The sequence below is a fragment of the Schistosoma mansoni genome, chromosome 7 (assembly GCF_000237925.1).
Source record: "Schistosoma mansoni strain Puerto Rico chromosome 7, complete genome".
NCBI lineage: Eukaryota > Metazoa > Platyhelminthes > Trematoda > Strigeidida > Schistosomatidae > Schistosoma > Schistosoma mansoni.
This window is the reverse complement of record NC_031501.1, coordinates 3,914,920-3,934,059: the sequence shown is the minus strand read 5'-3', so window position 1 is coordinate 3,934,059 and position 19,140 is coordinate 3,914,920.

Here is a 19,140-nt window from a genome sequence, read left to right as displayed (position 1 = left end):
TCAATATACACAGACATGATCATTGTTAAATAGAAGTCGTAAAGTAAATTTATTGTTCATTTAATGTTAGGATACCAGGTAGTACACTCTACATAGCCTAGATTTCGTGTTCGTTTAAAACGCAGCAAAATGTTTACCTGGAATCTAAATAAAGCATATTCTTACCGTGGGATTCGAACATGTGCTATGCAGCTTCGTAGTCTGAGGTGTTACCACTGAGTTGTCCGAGTCTCAATTAACCTTTTGTAAGACTAAAAGATATACAAATGATTGATGAATGACTGTTATTACGTTTGTCTAGTTCTTTAATACTGATTAAACTCCATCAATCAACACTCAAAGATGGTGTAATAATTAGAACTAAAATTCATGTTAATACTGTTATTATCAACTGTTAATCAAGAGAGGGGGGAAAGTTGTAGATATCTGGGGAATAATATGGTGGAATATAACAAGAATTTCGCTACACGACTTTAATGTGGATGAATAAATTTTTGAATCTATATTACTTATTTAAACAAATTAATATTGGTACAAAGGGGCACAAGATGCATGTGCGCCACACAAATCTCATTTGATTTGGAATACTTCCCGGGTGCCCAAACCGAAGCAGGTGGTTTTCTTGGGGGGCCACACCCGGAGACTTTGACCTAAAGATCTGATCCACAAGTCAGTGGAGCATCGTGAGGAGATGTAGTCCCATGGTAGTCGATCACCAACAATTGGTTCATACGCCATTTGTTCCCTCAGAATCCTGGAGACAGCCCATGTGCACCATTGGTTTGGAATCAGGGTTTTCCAACTCTTCTAGGTGAACTTTCCGTGTCCACCAACCCGGTTAAAGCGCCTGACATTCGCTTTTCGTCCTCTCAATTTCGTAAACAACAGTAATGCCACTGTGAGAAGGCATTGAGTAGGACTTCCCTGACAGAGGCTATATACGCGTGGTCATGTGAGAGAATTTCGAGAGGGAGAGCGGACTCTCCTCGCTCTCTCGCGTACCAGGGCATTTGAGGGCATTGAATCTATGAATTTAGTTAGACATCTCCGATAGTTTAACTAGTTGTGATGTATGCTATTTGTGTCGACAGACATTAGTAGTATATAATATTATTTAGAAGTGAAATACCTAATAGTAGAAGTTTGAGAAGAACGAATTGAAAAGAACAGGAATGTAAGCAAAGAGTAATTGTAATACCAATAAAGGAACAATGACATTTGAGACACTCGATGGAGGATTTGCAAATGAAATATTCAATGTATGGTTTTCATATTTTACGGAAGAACTCTTTAATTTGTACTAGACAATAAACTGATTATCCTTACCCAGGTCTTTGTTCATTACCCAGTAACTCTATAACATGAGAAGTTTGTTGAGTCAATCGACCTGTACAAGAGATTTGTAATATTTATGTTATATACAGATCGTGTATTTATGATTAGAATCAGCTATGAACTAAGCGAAAGTCAAGTGTTACGTAACAGATTGAAATCAGCCATTGCCTAGCAGTTTTTTTTTGACATTAATCAATTATTTGAAGGAAAATAATTTTATTCATAAATTTCAAAATAATTTTTTATTTTTTCATTAAATTTCTTCAAAAGAAATTTGCCGAGTTTTACGTCATGTCCCAAATATTTCAACCCTCAATTTAACATCATGTAATTTGTCAAAGGATGGAATATCTTCATTGACTGTACTCATCAATGTAAGTAAATAAATGATTAGTATTTTTTCACACATAAAAAAATTGAATGAATTATTGATTAAATTGTTTTTCAACGATTTATACTACTGTTAACCAACATAAGTAGTTTGATAGTATTCACATTATTCGATTGAGATGTTATAGATACCTTTGTTGTACTTTTTGAATGAAGTCTTGTATCGGAGATAATAAGTGATTTAGATGGAAATATGATCAAGTGCCTCAGTTGTATTTATCTTTTGTCTTCTAAATCTTTCCTGCAGTTTTTATTTCATTTGTCCTGTATCACATTTTCAGTATCGAGTTTTTAGTAAAACTAGCTATTATTGGTTATGAGCGATATTCGTCACGAATTGACCCCATTAATAGTACTATCTGAATCTCCGAAGCACTAGGCAGTTATTCTAGTTTAATGTGTGACTCCTCTATAACCCAGCAATAGATCGAGCCAAGGAAGTCAGATATCACTATAATTCCACGACCGTTAGATGCACTGGGTTAATGGTATTGCAGACGCAATCAATCTGTGATGAATATTGCCTCCACCTTGATTCCTTCTTATCGTTATAGCACTATTAAATACCTCGACTTGAACTGATATGCATTCCTATCGAGTTGTAATTTGTCAATGAATTACGGTAACCCGATGATCAAAAGATATATCCAAAAGTTTGCAGAACTTATAACTTTTGTAGTATTATCAGTATACGGTTGTGGAAATTGTTGATTTTTAATTGAGATCATGAACCGATCAATGTTAGGTCATCATTGAAAACCTGGAAGCACTAGAAGGCCGTTTCGCCCGAGTATAGGACTCCTCAACAGTGCACGTCCACGATCATGCACGCTGGTTTCGAAACCAGAACCTTCGGTCTCATACGCGCTTAACCTCTAGACTACTGAGCCGGCATCCAACAGTGTTAATGTCTAACTCCAATCAATCCACGATATTGCACAACCATCTCCTATTGTCTTCAGTGAGTAACTACCTCACACTCGACATGGATCATTACTATTATTGACTAACCTTTATTAACTACACATGAATTGATACACCTAGCTAATGAATATCAACTTGCACAAAATGTAGGTCAAATGTTTTCAGTTGACCATCTTCAATCATCTAATATCTCAACAGAGTTCATGCAATGTCAGGTCACTTAGAACACATTGCGACTAGATAGATAAAAGTTGGTCATCAATATAAAGAAGAACTTGACATACATAACATTGATAATTACTCAATAATCAATTAGTTGTACACAAATACTTTATTTGTAAACATCATTTATTCGTACAGTTGATGAGTATCCAATGCAGAGAAACAAAGAGAGGGAAAGAGATAGAGAGAGAGAGGGGGAGAGGGAGAGATCAACTCACATTTCTTTCATTTTCATTTCATTACACATACACATTTATGACATGTGAATAAAACCATGGATAATCATAGTTTAAAGGTAATTCAATAATAGAAAAATTATTTCTCTTATTCAATGTTTCTTTCTCTTTTTTTTCTCTTTTGTACTGTAAGAAGAAAAATCCGATTGTTTTTTTCCTTTCATTTAATTTTCAATTTTATTATTGTTTCTATCGTGTGTGTGTGTGTCTGTGTTTTCTTAAATCTCCTTCTTCCTCTCAGCCTAACTTCTCTTCATTCCCATTCAATACTAGATCACTCCCATACCTATTTACCAATCCTCTAGGCAATAGTTTACCTTTTTTTTCACTTCTCAAAATAAGGGAAACCAGTAAAAATGTCTTCTTTCTCCCACTTAATAAATTGAAAATCTATTATCCATAGAATGGTGATCATGATGACGTTATTGTCATCTCTGTGTGTGTGTGTTTAGGGGGATGGGTTTCTAACCGACAAAAACAACAATCATATTTATCTATAATCACATTCAAAACTAGAAATGAACAACCTTTTCTCCTAATGTACCTAATCTAATTTTCTGTAATTACATTTACAATGTAAAATATTATTTGAGTAATAATGTAATGTAATGTACTTAAAAATTAAGTAGTATGTAATGAAGTTAGATTTGGAATAAGAAATGGAACGAGTATTTAAGTGAATAAGTTAGTTAGTGACTAGTAGCTAAAGGGATGAGAGGAAAAAGAAACTAATTCTATGGTAATATATCATATATTATACAATGATCTTGGAAGTGAAACTAAAAAGAGTGAGACAATAATGAAGTTTACTAAGTCGCTACAAAGCTATGACGTTATTATCTAGACAGAATATTGTCTATTGAGCGTAGGAAATTAAATTTGATGACAAAATTACTTCATTGGAATCATGAATCAATCAAAGTTAGGCCACTAGTAAAAGCACCGAAAATCTGTTTTGTTTTAGTATGGGACTCTTCAGCAGTGCATATCTACGATCTCGGATCCAGAACCTTTGGTTTCGCGTGCAAATGTGAAAAACTGGAGAGTTTTATACTAGGACGAAACGACCACCCAATGCCCCCAGGATTTTAATAGTGGTCTAACTTAGATTAATTCATGATTTAAATGAAATTCAACAATCTCTACAACTCCATACTCTAAAAATCATTGTTAGATACTTTATTCTATTCTTATAACTGAGAATTAGGCTTTACGATTAGAATTTAGGACTACGGTATTATCGTTTCGGGTCAGGGTTGGTAATAATGTTGTAGTATTATAATGTAGAGTTTATAAATCATGGTTACAGTTAGAGTTCGGATTTGTGATTGAAGGTAATCACTTAGAACTAGCTTTTACGGTGAATGTATAGCTGTTGTAAATCTTAAATATAAACTATTTATCCCAATCGTAATCTTACACCTTATATGTGCATTCTAATCTGAAACATTAGGTCTAAGCTCTAATTTCTACATCTTAATCATAACGGGTAGTCTTAAACTTTACTTACTAACTATAAATTCTAATCTTAAAATTTAAAACCCATTTTTAACACCGTGAATCAGTCATTCATCTTTGCTGTTTTCTTATTGACTGGCGTAATCTCCAAGGTTATGTCATGAACAGAACAGCTGTACACTTCTTTCTAATTTTCAGTGATTATCTGATTTAAGTCAGTTTATGATCTCAGAAGCATGTAAAATTCTCTACGAAGTTTCTGTGGTTACCATGAATTCAGTAAGGACTAATCCCGAGAAGAAATTTCAGGGTTTCCTGTCAACAGCCTTGACCGATGGAGTTCAAATATGTCGAGTGTGAGGCAGCTATTAATGGAAGACAATGACGGATGGCTGTACAATATCACAAATTAATTTAAGTTAGTTATATACACAATTAGATTTGTGCCTAGTGACTTAAAGATCAAACGGTTGCCATATAGCTGGCTGTCTTGGGTTCAATCCTAGATAAGGTTGTGGATGTGCACTGTTGAGCAGTTTCATATTAAGATGAAGCATCTATCTAATAATATCTGGTTTATCATGAATATCTAACTTAGATTGGTTCTTGATCTTAATTAAATGTTTTTGTTTTATTCACGAAAATAATAAAAAGCTCGTTTTCGACAATACTACTTCTACATTTCAATTCGTATCAACATTACCAAACTGTTTATTGAAATTTCCTCGTTAGGCCTAACAACTATAGTAGCTACGTAATAATAGCTATAATAGCTACGTAACATAGTCTCTAGTCGTAGGAATGAATTATCTGCCTTTAATAGTATTAAAAGTTATGAACTGATTTAAGTTTAATTTACATTTTCCTATCGATTGGCGGAAAACAGTATCTTCATATTATTTTCTATTTCATCTCGATCAAATAAATCAGATCAGGGAGAAAAAAAAGACAGCAAAACGTTTGTGATCATTTATCGAGGGTATAAAGTCGAAACTCACTATGATTCGAGCTCAATCATCTGTTGAAGTCAAACAGAATACCAAGAAATAGGAATATTGTAGCATTCTTAATAACTTCACGTAGTATTGTTTGTTTGGATTTTCCCATCGATGTTTTAGGACTGCAACTGGTCAGTCTCTAATTGGCATATGTGCATACTGTGCGTATCGCCTCGATATAACCTTAATTCACAAACATGGTAAGCAAAGATGGATAGCGGCTAGCAGTGGAATACAGTTGCACAAGCAAATGGCTATCAAGACTCAGTAGCTGAGTGGATAATGCGATGGCGTTTGAAGCGAAAGGTACTGGGTTTGAGTCCCAGAGTGAACATCAACCTTGAGGTGCAAGTACATCCGGCTGACGAATCCCGAATAGGACGAAACGCGCGTCCTTGTTTCCACTGCTAGCTACTATTCTTCGCTTATAATTCTTAATAACTGTTAATTATCGGTTCACTACAAATAAGATCGTTTTTTTTTTGAAAAAACAGAAGACTATTCAGTTTATAAATAAGTAGTATGGTTGACAAAAGGTTTTCTATATACAAATAATATGTACTCTGCTGCCATTAATTAATTAGAAAATTTCATTGTCCATTTTCTTCCTCTTCAATAAACTATAAGCGAACCTGCACGAATGTCCAGAAATATCATTTTTCACCAAATACTGAAAGAATAGTTTCTCTCTCAGGTTATTTTCGGTTAGCCATCATTTGAGCATGTTTAGGACATAAAACAAATGTTGGATTCCTTATAATGTTACCATTGTTTAAGGATAATCGATTGCCGTGAGATTTTGACCTTTTGTTTATCTGAAACGATAAAAATTGGTTTTAAAGATTATGTAAGTTGTGAAAATATAGAATTTAACTTCCATTTTCGAGAAAAATATCGTTCAGCGCAATTATTTGTTATAGGTAAGGTGGATTTGTGGAGATTGTAGAATTTTCTATATTATAAATCACAAACTGATCACAGTCAGACTAGTGTTGACAACCTTAGAGCACTAAACGTGCATTTGGTTCTATTGTGGGACTACTCAACTGTGTGTACCTAAAAGCACACTGGAAATCAAACCCCAGGGCCTTCACTTTTTCATAAGAACCCCTAGACCGCTGATCTAGCATGTAACGGTGTTAATGTCTAACTTCATTTAGCTCACTATATTGTGCAGCCCAAGAGGTTGTGTTCGCGTATGAGGATGAATGTCCTGTGTTGGATTCCCGTATGCAAGGGATATGAATATGCACTGTTGAAGAATCCTATACTAATACAAAACTCTCTTCCAGTGCTTCCAGGTTCGAGTTCTTGGTCTAGCCAAGATCAGATCGAGATTCGAAGTGTGAGAACTATTTGTTTTTAGTTTTATTGAAATAATATTAATTTGTTTTTAAGAAATTCCAGTTTAAGACCTAATCGTGCATAAACGAATCAGAACTTTACCCATCGGTAGGTACTGATAATTAAAATTAATGGAGAACCATTGACAGATAATCTTGGTTTTACACATTTCACATTCAACTACCCTGTTGTGCATGTTTTCGAAAGTGAGACATTTTTTATTGGTCTTCATTAAAAAATGATTCCTGCATCATTTTACATTAAACAGACAGTATACCAAAGGAATTTAAAAGTAACTGATTGATCACTGGGTGGTGATCACTATCATGTATGTCAGGTCCCTCTTAGTGAAGATCGAAACCTATCGATGAAGTTGCAATGTGTCCATCAGTCAAGTTGACTCGACATTGCATGCACTATTTTGAAATAAGATAGTGGTTGGAGGTAGTCAACAGGAAACCCTGGACCTAGGTTTCGTTCTACTTGGCACTCGTCAGCAAGGTGTACCTGTAATTTTGAGGGAACTGATGCTTCCTAACGTGTCACAGTCAGAGACGTTACCACTGAGCTATCCACGCCGCAACTAACCTTTTGTAGGACTGAGATGTATTGACAACTGATTGATCACTGGGTGGTGATCAATGAACGATAATTTTGTAATTTTTGTGTTTTTCTAACCCTATAAGCTATATTTCATCTATTTGTTTAACGCAATATGCTGATCTCAGACTTATGTAAATCTTCACTTAAATTAAGTGTACGAAGAATTTGTTTACATCAAATCACATAGAATCATATCTTGATAAAAGCCTCAAACATATAAACAGATCTTGACCATATAGAGTTATTGTTCGCATCTCACAGTGAATTTAATAAAACAATCAATGAAGACTAAGAAACATCGGACTGCTCTTTCACCCTTGTATGAGAGTTTTCAGTGGTGTGCATTCATAATCGCAGCGGACTATGAAACAGATTGGCTGACAACCAATGATCTACATGCCTAACTTCAGAGTGCTGGGTTCGATCCCCGGCGAGTTTGCAGATTCGCACTTTTAAGAAGTACCATCTTTAAACAAAATAGCTGTCTAGTGATTCCTGTATTTTAACTATTTTCTCATGATATTATCTATGAAACTGAAAGATCTTTACAAACGTTTTTTTAGAAACAGCGATTTCAATCAGAATTTTTAAAAAAGGGAGATGAAGTTACAAATATTAAAATGCTTATTGACCCATGATTTCAACTATATAAAATTACTAATATCTCCACAAAACCTCCTTCTTATAATGATCATATGCTCACTAGTGACTGGCTCCATGAGGTATTTCCTGGAGTTCTGGTGAGTTCAATCAGGTCTGTTGGGAGATATCAACTCACTGACGACATTGGTGAAATGGTTGCTCAACTTCGTGGATTGCTTGAAGTTAGACAATAACACCATTGGATGCCGGCTCAGTGGTCTAGTGGTTAAGCGCTCGCGCGCGAGATCTAAGGTCCTGGGTTCAAGCCCTGCATGCGGACACGTGGATGCGGAATGCTGAGTAGTCCCATAGTGGGACGAAACGGCTGTCCAGTGCTTCCAGGTTTTCCATGGTGGTCTAGTTTCAATTGACTCATGATTTCAACTACATAAAATTACTAAAATCTCCACAAAACCTCCTTCTAATAATTATTTGTTTTACCAATGAAAATTTTAATGTTAACTATTTTGATGTCTAAAGGCTTCATGAATTCAGTCTGTTCAAAAGTTTACATAGATATATGTATTACCTCAGTCATTTTATTCATGTATGATTGTTCATAATCTCTGAATTTCTTCAATTCATTTTGATCATAATTACATGATATAGCTGAAATACAATAAGGATTTTTAATTAAATCATATTCTGATCTTAATATATATGAAGCTTTTTTGGGTTCTTTAAATATTGTTTTATATAAATCATCATTATCATTATTATTGTTGTCTGTATTATTGAAACTGATCTCCCCATATTCACCATCATCATCAACATTGCTGTCGTTGTAACTATCCTCCTCCTCCTCCTCCTCCTCCTCATTATTGAAACTGTATAATGAATCATGTTTATGCATCATTACTAATTGACTGCCAATTTTTCTAGCTTCCATTGTTTGACCAATAATAATTGACCGATCATTTAATGAATTCAATCCACCATGTTGACTTTTTTCATATACAAATACTGTATTACGTTTTTTATAAAAAATTAAAACAACCAATCCTAATAGAATACTAATAGTGAAAAATAATGCACCAATCACAATTAAGCCAGCTAATGGTTTATCAAGGACATTACGAATATTTTTAACCAATGAATTTGTTTTAATTAAATTTAATTCAGATAAAGAAGAATTTAATGGGATTATTTGATTTTGATTTTTATTATTTATTTTAATTAAATCTTTATAAGGATGAATAATAGTTTGTTGTGATGTTGAAATAGATGAGTTATTATAGTGTTCATTATGATTAATGAATTTATCAATAGTATCATTCATTGAAAGTAAATTCATAGGTAGTATTGTAGTATTCATAATAGTTGTTATATTTTCAATTTGAGAAATCACTGATTGAGTAATCATAATTATTGGATTGTGAATAGATTGAATCTAAATAAGAATATTTTAAAAGTAATTATTATTAAATGTAATTAAGTAAGTAAGCAATGTTAGTTACTGTAAGCAAAGATAGATAGTAGATAGCAGTGGAATCCAGCTAGACGCGCGTTTCGTTCTATTTAGGACTCGTCAGCTGGATGTACATCAATGGGAAGATTCAAACAAACAATGCTAAATGAATTTAGACTTCACCCCATCGCACAAGCAAGTGGCCATCAGGACTCAGTAGCTGATTGGATAACGTGATGGTGTTTGAAGCGAAAGGTAATGGGTTCGAGTCCCAGAGTGAACATCAACTCTGAGATACAGGTACATCCAGCTGTAGAGTCGACGAAACGCGCGTCAAACTAGATTTCACTGCTAGCCACTATCCATCTTTGCTTACAATGCTTGTGAATTAGGGCTATATCGAGGTAATACGCACAGTATGCACATATGCCAATTAGAGACTGACCAGTTGCAGTCCTAAACATCAATGAGAAGATTCAAACAAACAATACTAAATGAATTTAATGTTAGTTATTCATCAAACATATTATTGAAACTGTAGATCATAATACTATTGGATCACGTTTTCAAATAATCCAATTGTCTCACATTAGTTCCTGACAATGAATGATTCGAACATTCTTTTAATGTGAAACCTAATCTACCTGAACTCGATTGACTGGATGATAACCAGTAAACAACTCTTTAACAATGATTCTCTACGTAATGAGTAATAAGGGAATTCATGAGTTTAAGAGAATCTTCAAAATCAAGAAGATAAATTTGTTGTAGGACATCTGTGTATGTCTAGAAATGAAATGTGACCTTGGGAGGAATAGCAAATCGATAAAGTAATAGTGAAATCAATCAGTTAATAACAAAGGTCAACGCGGAAACATCTATGAAAGAAATGTTATCGCGGTTATTCTTTCACAAAGGGACTAATATTACTTCAAAGAAAATAAATGACCCGTTGTCTTTCAACCAAATACTGTAGTGTAGTATAGTATTGTAGTGGACGAAAACACTAGTTGGGAACAATAGAATGTATTTAAGCAAAAATTACAGACTATCTCACTAAATTCTAATAACCATACAATAAACAGTTAATTTGCAAATTAACAACCAATTGCCTCAATCTTCACTGTTCCTTCTGTAAATATCAGCTCATCTTCTCTAATTCCATTGTTCATGCATTTTCCCACCAATTTCGCTTCATTTCAGTTCTTTCCTTATCGGTCTTCTGCCAAAATACACTCTATGTCTGACTATCACCGTATACTACTTATATGGATATAAGTAGACCACACTATAGTATCAGTGATTCGTACACCACCGTTTAGACAAATGGTTATTATTAATATCAAATTAGAATGTAGATGATGTTTGGTGATACTTACCTCACTCCCCATTCGGTTGAATTCCATTGGTCATGGCTTTACCTATGTGAATTTTGTGTTTTTTTATATATATTCTAATAACGATATATGAAATAAATAAACCATGAAAGACAAGACTTCATAAGTTTAACTTAGCAAATAATTATTAATGGGTATTATTCACAGTTTGACGACTGGGATAACTTTCCTTTATCATTTTTCATAGTTGAAATCATTAGTCAACGGCCGTCCAGTGCTTCCAGATTTTCCATGGTGGTCTAGCTTCAATTGACTAATGATTTCAACTATGAAAAATACTGAAATCTCCACAAAACCCCTTTTAATTTCCTTTATCAATATAAAGGTCATTGTTATATGTAATTATCATAAGTAATTATTTTAATAAAAAGGTTATAATAATTCCCTGATACAAATACAATTTTTTTGGATTGTAGGATATGACCCAACTTGATCTATATGACAGTTTTAATTAAAGAAAATTGATTTTAAATTGAAAGATAGTCAGTCATTTCCATTCTTTGTTTTGTTTTAATCTTATGAAAATAAACATAAAATTGAACATTGAATGTGTATAAATCAATTACAAGACAAATGATGTTGACATGAACTGGCAATTGGATGTTGGGTTCATTCTTTTTTTTTCTATAATAAACTGGGGGCAAATCATTTAGAAGTAAAGGCAGAAAGTCTACGAACGTTGTACACATTTTGTTTCAGTCATTATGTAAAGTCTTGAATTTCCCCGAGGGATAATTGTAGTTCTCTAACTAATAATCACAACCAGTATTGGTTGTTATTGTCATTATCTTGCTGTTAGTAATTATATCACTTGAGTAAACTACTTTCTCCATTGAATGATTAGCTTGATAATCAAAATTGAAGTATATCAATAAGTGTAGGTATATATATATATATGTGTGTGTGTGCTAGGAGGTCTATGTTTGTTTATCATCTACCTTAGCATTTAAAACATGTTTTCATGTAAATCTCTTACCTTCGTGTTAATGATTATTTATGAAAGAAATGGAACGTGTTTTCTAATCTTCTTCTTCTAGGACAATGGATGGTTGTTAATCTCTTTCTAAAAACATAGTCATTTGAAAAATTTCTGTTGCTTCCGCCAACCCCCACTACCACTCTCAATTCATGTTTCAGATTAAGTGAAAAGATGTTAGTGAATACAATTAAGATTAAGTTTTCTTTTTTCCGGTTTATACTGATCATGTGAGGCAACTGCTTAAAGTTAAATTGATTATTCAATATTCGATCATTAAATCATAGGTTTGAAACCGTGCCTTGAATATTTACAGTTTAGTCAGCGCAATAGCATTTTGATCTCGCTTTCTCCCTCTCTTACACACACGTATTGTTGTATCCTGAAGAGAATTGTGAATGGTAACTTTTGAGGACTATTTATGGACCAATGCAATATGTATATTTCCTATTGTATAATTGCTAAGTAACTAAACTATTCATATTCGTGTTCCTCTTATCATAAGCTTTATGTTGATCTATGAATTATTATTATAAAATTTACCATTCTTGAGTTATCCCCAGTCTATTGATTACTGTTCCCCACATTCACAGCCACATTTGGCCAAACCTTGTACAAATGTTATTTTCTATTTTATGGTACGATGTGGTCTGTTTGGTTGGTATATAAACCCAGTATGTTTGTGAATAATGATTCATATTGCAGAGGCTGTTATTGGTGTTCTGGACTTAAACGGCTGGGCTAGGCAGAAGCAGGATCGATAAGTACTCTAGACTGCTCGTACGGTTTTTGTGTGTCACTGTTCCAATCGATAATTTGCTGCTCTCTAATTTGCGGTCTTATCACGTCATACATTAACTAGGCATTCACTCGGCCACAAGATGTAACACGTATATCGAAATATACCTCAAACACAAGTGTATTTACGTTTACTTAGAATAATAGAAAGACTAAAATATTCACGTTTAATACGAGAAAACTAGGAGTTTCTAGAGGCATTTGTTGAAATCACTAGAATGAATTCTTCCTTTACTCATCATATTATGACACATGTAAGTATCATGTTTCTATTATGGTGGTCCACGAGGTTACTCAAATTTTGTTAACAGTACTAAAATCTTTTTAGAAATCATAACACCAAGCCCCCTTTTCCTAGTTCAATTTTCTACATAACTTTTGCTTTTTTTCTGATTAGTTGTTATCGCCTTTAGTTCGCTAACTTTCGTATCCTAAAAGGTTATATTTTCATTATCATATATATGAAGTATCATTTGGTTCTGCTCTGCTTGTTTTATTACAAATATTGAGCTTTTCTATCATTTGGTTTTTCCTTGTGTTGGTGGTCAAGCGGTCATATTAGAGTGGCTTAATCGTTCCTAACTCTGCAAGTATCGTAGGTTCATAGTGAACCACAAATATCAAGATTTAACAGTTTCATTTTTATGTATAATATACACTAGTATAATGTAGATAGTTATTCATGTTGACAAATGTATTACATCATTGACTGGTATTATCAGAAGATAAGGGAAGATAGTCGCGCAATATTATGGATTGATTGAAGTTAGAAATTAACACCGGTTGACATCGGCTCAGTAGTATAGAAGTTGAACGTTCATGCGAGACTGGAGGTCCTGGGTTCGAGCTCTGTGTGCGCGACCGTGGATGCTCACTGCTGAGGGTTTCTATGTTAGAACGAGACAGTTATCCAATGCTTCCAGGTTTTAAATGATTATTCGATTTAAATCGGTTCACGATTTCAATGTTATTATCAGTTATACAGAATAGATATTCATTTTTAGTTAGATACTATTTATCAGTACCTATACACAACCACAAACAACACCGGTGAACCATGAAGCATCACGTAAGATAAGCTAACGTTCAGTAAATGCCTTTTGATTTAATTCAATCATACCTAACGTTTAATTCGATAAACTGTGGAAGCGTAATTCTACTAAAAATTTGTAAGAAGCTTTGATTTCAAATGAAAAGTTACTTATTATCTTGCTCTAAAATTAGTTGACTTCATTAACTATAGCTTTGCATTGAAAAGGCAGAAATTCATTAGGAAAAACCATTCATTTGTATGCAGATGTTTACTTAAACAGATCAGAGTTTCACTGTGACTGTTCGAACTGAAGCTGGTTTAACTTACAAACTAAAATTATTTGCAAAGTCATTTAAACTCAAGAACACCGGTTTCCAATGTTGCTCTGTATAATATCACTCTTATATGTTAGATAGTTGAGAGTGGTCACTAGGATACCCCAAAGCAGTTCACTTATGGTCCAACTAGCTCGGTGATAACGTCTTTAAATATGAAGTTGTGTTACGCAAGTTTGGTTCTCATATAGGGTTTCAGTCCCTTCAAAATCCCAAGTATCATTAGTTGATGAGTGTCGACTATCAAAAGACCTAGGCCAATACAGGATTTTCCACCGTGTGCCTCTAACAACCTAACATCAAAACATAATGTAAACCATGTCGTGCCACTTAGACTCGATTTTATATTACAACTAGATCGATAGAATTCGATCAATAGGATTAGAGGGCTAGACTAGGCATTTCACTCTCTCTGAGAGCCCCCAGACGATCATTGCAAAGCAATCTCATGAATACTAAACGTTGATTTATTTAATTTTCAGGATCTTTTAAGATAAAATTCAGAATCTTGCTTAGAATTAAATATGAATTAGAAAGTGTGTCATTTATTGCCTACATAACAACCAATACAAAATCATTGTTTATTTCCTACAATCAATTTACTGTATATGAGATTTAAATCTTTAATAAAGAACAATACTAAATTTAATTTTGTTTTAATGTTTACTTAACTTGTTTATTTTTATAGATAATAGATAAGTCATGTTCAATATGTTCAATAGATCTTAGAAATAATTTCTTAATGTATATATAACATTAAACGGCGTTCAATCTTCAGATGATTGTAGAGCTTAAGTTTACGTATTTGTTTGTACTAGTGATCGAAGCATATTTTTCCAATCTTTGGAGAATTTATTGTTGTCTCATTGAAAGCGTTTAGTGAGATACTAACTTCCATTGACACTTATCCATTATTGATTAATAGAAGTCTTTTCTATTAGGTGGTTATAGTCATTTGGCAGGAAACCATGACTCTAAGTTTTGTGGTGCTTGGCACTTGACATCAACGAATATCTGGAATTCTTTAAGAACTGACTTTACCACTAAGCTAGTCAGAATGGGACTGATCTCCTACAGGACCGAGATACTTACAATTGACCGATCACTAAATAGTGGCCAATGAAGTGTTTGCCTAATCTTTTTAATACTGAGGTCAGTTGGGGCCAGAATTGCTCAGTGGTAACACTTCAGCCTATGAAGTGTGGTGACACGGTATCCAATCCAGTATGAAGCACTAGTTCTCTAAAGATTTTAGATATCCGTCGATCTTGAGTACCAAGGACTAGGAAACCTGGGTTCATGGTTTTTTGTTGACTGCCTCCAAAGATCTGATATCTCAATATAGTACACACGATAATGAGTCTCTCTGATTAATGGGAACATCGCACTCTCATCGATAGAGTTTGAATAAAACTGAGATGACTGAGCAAGCACGACATTGTTCAGTACTTAGCAGTGAAAGTTTCTTCTATTTATTCTTTTTGCTAAGACACAAAATACCGAAACTGTACAAAGCATTCACATATTTTGTTATGGGCGTATATATTTCATCAATATGTAATACTTCAATATAGAACGAAGGCTATATGGACCCTAGATACAGTTGTAGAAGGAACCTGGGTATAGTGAGAAATTTATTAATAAACAAAGTCAAGGAAATAGAGAAAAACGAAGTCCTAGCAGTGAACAAAAAATTTACTGTTCATGTGTCTACGGTTTAGAAGTGATGTACTCAGAGAAATATTAAGCTTAAGTTACGCGGAGCATCTCAAAGAAATCTTAATTTATTTTGTCCTCATGAGTACCTCCTGGTATGGTTCAGCGAAGGTATTATTAAAACTGTTAACATCTCCATCCTAGCACATTTAGTACAAACGGCTCATACAACTAACATGGAGCGATCATTTGCAGTAATATGTGGTGTTAATCGGTACCTAGCTAGATCCATCAGACTAAGAATCCTTCAGACGGCTGAAGCAAAAGTTATTCAGATCAAAAAACCGGAGCTTTGTATCTAGAAAAGTATGTTCAACCACCTATCTTACGTTTGCCAATTTCTGTTGAAATTACTTAACAATCATTTTAATGATATGGTGAGATAACTTGGTTAATGTACATACAGCCTTCATCTTTTTCTCATACTATCATTATAACGCAAACGTTTTGGGAAATTTATTTAACACCCACCCCTATTTACTAATACTCGCCTAATTCATATTAACAGTTGAATCCACGAGTTGATATAAACTGGACCATTGGAAACCTGGAAACATTGAACGGCCGTTTGGTCCTAGGATGGGACTCCCCAGCAGTGCTCATGGTGATCTAGCTTAGATCGACTCATGAATTCAACTATTAAAATTACTACAATCCCCACAAATTCTCATTCTGATATTAATCTATATTAACCTATATGTTACGTAGTCGTTAACTTAACATTTGATTTGTATGGAGATATATGAAGATTGTGATGTTCTCACAGTTGAATTCACGAGTCGATCTAAGCTAGACCTCCATTGAAAACCCAGAAAAACTGGACGGCAGTTTTATCCTAGTATGGGACTCAGCAGCACACATCCGCAATCCCGCACACGGGACTCAAACCCAGGACCTTCGGTCTCGCGCACGAACGTTTAACCTCCAGACCGCTGAGCCGGCATTCAGTTATCGCTTAATGTTTCATCATCATCACTATCATATCGATAAACTGACCCATACCTAATGAAAATAACGAAAACTACCCTTCTATATACTTAAACTTTAAATTGCAAAAAATTGACTATTTCCACTTCAAACCTCTTGAGTAAATTTTTGTTTTTATTGAAGTTGAAGAAAGAAATTTTCAGTAATTCACACTATTTTTATGATTGTTCTGATCAAGGATTTCCTTCTTATTGAGTTGCTTTTTCTTAACTCATTGTACTAAACTGAAAATATAATGGACTACGCGCAACCGAACACTTCATATACAACCTGACACAAACACTGATATATATATATATATATATATATATGCATGTGCGCTCACTCTTCATCACTCTTCATAGCAGATAGACTCAAGGAAACAGATCACAAAATCCGCCCGGAATCTATCTTTATGTTGATGCTAACGAGTAAACAGTGTTAGTGGTAGTAGACATGATATCATTGTTGATGTATATTTATTTATATTACTGTAGTTCAGGATGCTCTCAGTTTTAAGATTGATATCATGAAACGACCTAAGTTAGACAACAAGTGAAAAATAGAACTTTCGAGCAATTACTTCATCCTAGACTGAGACTCCTCAGTAGTAAGCGCCGACGGCTCCATCACAATAGTTCGAACCCTAGACCTTATTTATTGCTCACAAACACTGAACCCTCACAAAACTAAACCGATATTCAGTAGTTTTCATGTCTAACTTCAGTCAACTCGTGATATTGCACGGTCATATCCTTTTAGTGGATTTAAGTAAACTAGACATTCACATCATTCAATTCCGGTTCGGTAGTCTGAAGATCAAGCCCTAACCGTCAGATCGAAGGTCCTGTTGGAATTGTGAATACTCATGAAAATAGTTTTCAAAGGTCCTCTGAGTTAGGTTGATTCGTGGTATTAGTTACATTCAAAAACCTCTGAAAGTCTCCATAGTAAGAGTTTCTGACTTTGTTTTTTTATGCGAAAAACAAACGAATTCAAAGTAGAATGATTGTATTATCGTTTCATAACTATGTATTGAAAAAATATGTTTCAGTACGCTCATTCTGTTTTCAAATTATACTTTAACTTAACCGAAGAAACATTTCAATAACTCATGGTCAATTCACAAACAAGAGCATTTTTTTCAAGTATCATTATTTTCAATATTCAGAAGCTATTCAAGGTAAGAAGCAGCATAATCAATCATTCGCTGAATGAATGGTGAATGTCATCAGTTTGAAAATAACTTGACCTTGATTGGAGTTTGAATGTAAAAATGTGGAAATATATGAACAAACGGCTAAAGTTATTACTTTATGGATGAACCGAACGGAATCGCGAACGCGACTATGAGGCTATTAAACAAGATTCAAATATCACGTATTTTGAGAAGTGGAAATACATTTGTTTACCGCTCGAAACGTTTAAAATGATAGCGGAAAGTTATTTTTTGTAATAATTGAGTTAAAATGACAGTGTTGGACATGTCAAATACTTAATTCTATTTCTAGATTGTATATGATAGTCAAACCAACACTGTATCTGAATTCTAACCCAAAACCCTTAATGCTGAAACAAACCAAAACCTGGTTGACACTAAATTTTATGGATAAACTAATCGGGTAGTACCTTTTGGATTATTTTTTAGCAAAACTCATTCATTCACTTGGCTACAGATCGCTTATACATTATAACCGATATTAATTCATGATGAAGATCTTAACCCTAAACCCCCTAATCATGATCCTAAATATCTAACCCTAACTAGGAACAATTCTGAAACTCTTAAAAATTGGTTTGGCTCATTTTAGAGGTGATTACGGAATATATGTCACTTGTAGGACGAAAATCACCGAGACCGAAGGTCCTGGGTTCGAATCCCGTATGCGGGAATGTGAACGTGTACTCTTGAAGATTCTCATACTAGGATGAAACGACTATCCAGTGCTTCCAGGTTTCCAATGGTGGTCTAGCTTAGATCGACTCATGAATTCATCTGTTAAAATCACTACAATCTCCACAAATTCCCATTCTGATAATCGCGCTCGAGACTGGTAGGTCCTGGGTTTGAATTTCGCAAGGCGGGATCATGGAGCGCACTGCTAAAGAGTCCCACAATAGAACGAAATGGCCGTCCAGTGCTTCCAGATTTTCCATAGTGGTCTAGCTTCAATTGACTCATGATTTCAACTATATATAAAAACATATTCAATTGTTAATGAACTGAGCACTTGTCAATCGTGTCTCACTTTCACTATCATAATTAATACGTAAAATGTTGTTGTTTTTTCCCTAATTACAAACTGATAAAAGGTAACTATAATTGAATATAATATTGTTTGTTACCTGGTTTGTTTGT